General features: G+C 34.2%; 1 long non-coding RNA gene across 1 annotated transcript; it reads right to left on the minus strand.

The window, feature by feature from the left end:
- Positions 1-1,362: 1,362 nt before the first annotated feature.
- Positions 1,363-1,686, minus strand: LOC105312335 (uncharacterized). The gene is made up of 3 exons (XR_002184556.1): positions 1,634-1,686; positions 1,516-1,582; positions 1,363-1,463 (listed from the first exon to the last, which is right to left on the minus strand). It is a non-coding gene; the product is annotated as an uncharacterized LOC105312335 (long non-coding RNA).
- Positions 1,687-4,187: the final 2,501 nt, after the last annotated feature.

Genomic DNA, 4,187 nt, shown 5'->3' on the forward strand with positions numbered 1-4,187 from the left:
GTATTATAATGATGATCCCTCGTTATATTATCTGGTATCATAAAATGGAGCACTATTATTGTTACTGGCATTGTGTATTTTATCAATTATAGTTGATTGTGATATTTGTTTTAATTTGTGATGGATAATTCGTTGAAGAATTTAACTATTATGAATGGAGATAACTTTCATACCTTTGGTTTTACGTTAGCAACACTCATGAGAGTATTGTACCGCTGGTTAATTAATAGTTAGTAAAAACCAGAAGGGCTGCTCGTGTGATTCTAGTGTATAGTGCAGTGCAGTGTAGTATGTAGAAAAAGACAGGAGCTACAGTCTTATGGGTCCATTCTGCAGTTGATTGGGTGCCAATGACTATTAGCTGAATTAATGCCTGACTAGCTATCATACATGTTTATAGGCTAAGAGGATAGTAATGCATGGTGTAATTACAGTATAGGGGGCATATTTCACCATCACTAGATGTACTATGATGTCATGGGGATTTAACTTCGCTAATTTCACAGTTTTAAAATTCAAAAAAAATTCCACCAACAAAAACAGACATTTGTATCTAGGTTGCAAACAGTAAAAAAAGATTAAATAACAGGGTAACAAAAGGACATAGGAGAGAGCAATAATAGAACAAGGCAGAGCAGAGAAGTCAAGGTTTCTTTATTGCATGTAGAATGCACAAAATTAGACATCAGAATTAGATTTGTGCAGGAGATATACACATCAAATGACATAATATCACACTATTATTATTTTTGTAATATGAATTGGTGCACAATGATGTGCACCTCCAAAAATTGGGTATTGCCTTATTCCAATATATGCACTACAAAGCTTGAAGGAGCTAGAAAAGCACTGCTGCTTTTATACACCCTTAACTCAAAAAGGCTATTGTGGGTGCAGCAAAGGCATTTGATTCACCACAAAAATGCAGGAAGCCATTGATTGATGATTTTGATTCATAAAATTGACCATACCATACAGCTAGAAAATTCCATGGAGTATTTAATTTTGCTGATTTTGTGGGTAACTTCTTAACCAATAAAATTAATACCATGGAAATGCTCACTGCACATGCGCAACTTATAATTTATTCCATTTTAAAAATGAAGATAAACAACATAATAATAACACTAATAATTGGTACAAATTACATAAGACAGCTGATTATGTGTTTTGGTACTGCTACATTACTTTGTAAATCTTCACAGTACCTTAAGTGCATAGGATAAGGGTGATGAGAATGCAAGCAATTCTTAATAAAATCAGTTACACCAGTACTTTTCAGTACATGGCAGTGATAGTCCCTTGATATATATTCTGTGGAAAATACCTCTCTAACATAATATATGTCGTTTTTATGGACATATATATACTTAAGTAAAACGAAGGACGGAAAATCTGAGACCTCACTAAGAAGGAGACAGGGTTTTTTAATCAAAATCGTCCCAGCTCGCATCCATTTTACCCTATAGAGCAAATTAAATATTAAAACACATGCACCAAAACAAATGGACATACATCTGAATATCATTCCCTTCGATATCAAGCAGTTGCTGATGTCCGTTCGCAATGTTACAACTAATTACTACAAAGAATTAAGATAAAGTACATGTAATTTTAAGCACAAAACACAAACCTGGTCCAAGAGAAAAATCAGCATCTGTGTTATGCAAATAATATACTTGCATCATCTGATGCCTATTAGCCAATGTTTTGGCAATATTAATAAAATTCCCACATTTTTGGGAAATATTCTTAAAATACTGGTGCTTTGCCTCAAATCTACATATAACAGAACAACAATTCAACTGCAGTAATCAATTTAGATGTAAATACCTCATTGTCCACAACTTAACCAAAGGACCATAACTACACAAGACAACAATACATAATCATAAAATATACAATGTACTCACAGCATCATCAGCCTGGGCATATGGACCATGTAGTGCATCTTTGGAGTTACTGCAACAAATGGGTACAACCTGACAAACTCTTCATGGTGGTCCTCAATTAATACCTTAAAATACATGTATATCATAATTAAATTTAGTTTTGTGATAAATACTTTTAAATATAGACAATCCTCATCTGTGATAACAGGAGACAGGAGATAATCTGCGATTTTAAGCAACAAAACAAAGTTCTCCCAATTATTGTTGCCAGGTGGTATAAATCGGTAAATCATAAGGGGCAACAAACGACATAAAAGCCACATTTGTGATGCTATAGTAAAAATAAAGTCCACTGCATATTAAAAATCTTATTTATACCTGACTGTCCCAACTTCCTAGATGCTTCTCTAATGTAGTCAGATGCCAATGGTGATGGTTTATCACAGCTTTTCATAAAGCCATACTCAAAGTTCAAAATAATTTCGTTTCAATTAGATAGAGTGAAATACCGTTCTTCATAAATGAAGTTCTGCCACATATATTTGGTTTCTAGAACCATTACGCCTAAAGATGTGTAACGACTACAAACATCAAAAAACTAATAATGTACCTTCCAGTATGTCGTGCATTACATCTGGTATCAATCCACCATTACACATGTTAAAGTATTTCAGTTTCAGGAGAGGACTAGTAGAGTTTACTCCATACTCCCTTGATGCCTAAATTTGCATTAGTTTCATAAATAAATATAATACTGTTACCCTATCATCTGAAGCCACAGACTGACAATGAGAAAGATGCTCCTCTTGAGTACGTAGCACTAAATTTCTTTCAGAAAACTATCATTCAAAATAAAATTAACAATGGTGAGCATGGAATTTCTAGCTAATTTATAAGCAACACACCATGTGTCTACATAATGCATTGAGCACAATGGAAAATATTTTATGGGTTAACATTTGTGAGCACCATAAAAGTATTCGTTACTTATGTTCACAGAAAAACTTGTAATATCATATAAATGGATACAGTATCTCCATAAATAGTAGGGCAATAGTCAGTTTGGAGTAGTAAGGCAACTACATGTATATGATCAAAATATCCATAACAAACCGATTTACAGCATCTTAACTTTTGTGTGTAAGTTCATTCACATAAAGGTGTTAATTGTTGTTACATTACTTTGAAGTACACTGTCCATATGTCTACATATACTGTACATGTATGTACCTCTGATGAAAGGTCACTGATCATACAATGCCTGCAACCTCTATTCGCTCTTCCTCCCTCTTTGAATCCTCCTAATGAGCTTGATGCTGGATTGTCAGCAGACACAGCTGCTATCGAGCCTTTAATTTCAATTTGCCTGCCATTTAGGTTTATTTGGTGTCCTTCTTCCTATACAGTTAATTACCATGACATAGCACACAATTTGGAATTATGACTTACCAGTTTCTTGATATCACTCACAATATACTCTAACACTGAAGCCATGGAGTACCTTTTGATTACAGATGTCAGGGCAATAGCTGCCAAATGAATGTGCCTTAGTTGGCTTCTGTTGTTGTAATTAGCAAGGGTATAGTAAAAGACACCTTTAAATGAAGAGTCAAATCATTTTTTACCATTCAAAAATTAGAGTGTCTATATCTATCACAACTAACCTAACTTATGAATACTCTTTCTAGAACCTAAAGGATTGCATAGTTCAAGGTCATCATAATACAATATGATTTGCAATGCTCCATTATCCATAGAAAAGAGAGGATTTTCTCTACTTAGAGCTCCATCACAAAAATCCCTCTTATACCCATCAGTGCTAAAATGAGGTGACTGAATCTACATGTAGACATAACACATATGTTATACATGTATATACACAATGTACAACTTTAATTCATTAGTCAAGTACCTGTGAAAAGGTTTCATTGTCTTGCATTATTCGTTCGATATTCTCTAGAATAGGGACATACATAATGGTATCATTGACTCTCTTCTTTCGCCTCCTCCTTGACGTTCCAGTTACTTTCCATCGACTACCCAAAGTTACTTCTATTGGTTCCTGTGCATAAATGTATAATAATTTTGTTCACTCGTAATTCTACATGTACATGTTTATTTACCACAACGTGAAATCGTTCCTTAATGACCTTATTCTGTTTGTACCCAGACTTTACATCAGCAAAGATCCCATAGTACTTGTTCAAAATGCCGGACACGTTGGGTTCAAACTGTTTCAGGTTAGCTGTCAGGTCAGAAAGTATCCGCAAAATAAAACCTTCCATATCATGAACC

The sequence above is a fragment of the Amphimedon queenslandica genome, unplaced genomic scaffold (genome assembly GCF_000090795.2).
Source record: "Amphimedon queenslandica unplaced genomic scaffold, v1.1 AMPQUscaffold_13454, whole genome shotgun sequence".
In the NCBI taxonomy this organism is placed as follows: Eukaryota; Metazoa; Porifera; class Demospongiae; order Haplosclerida; family Niphatidae; genus Amphimedon; species Amphimedon queenslandica.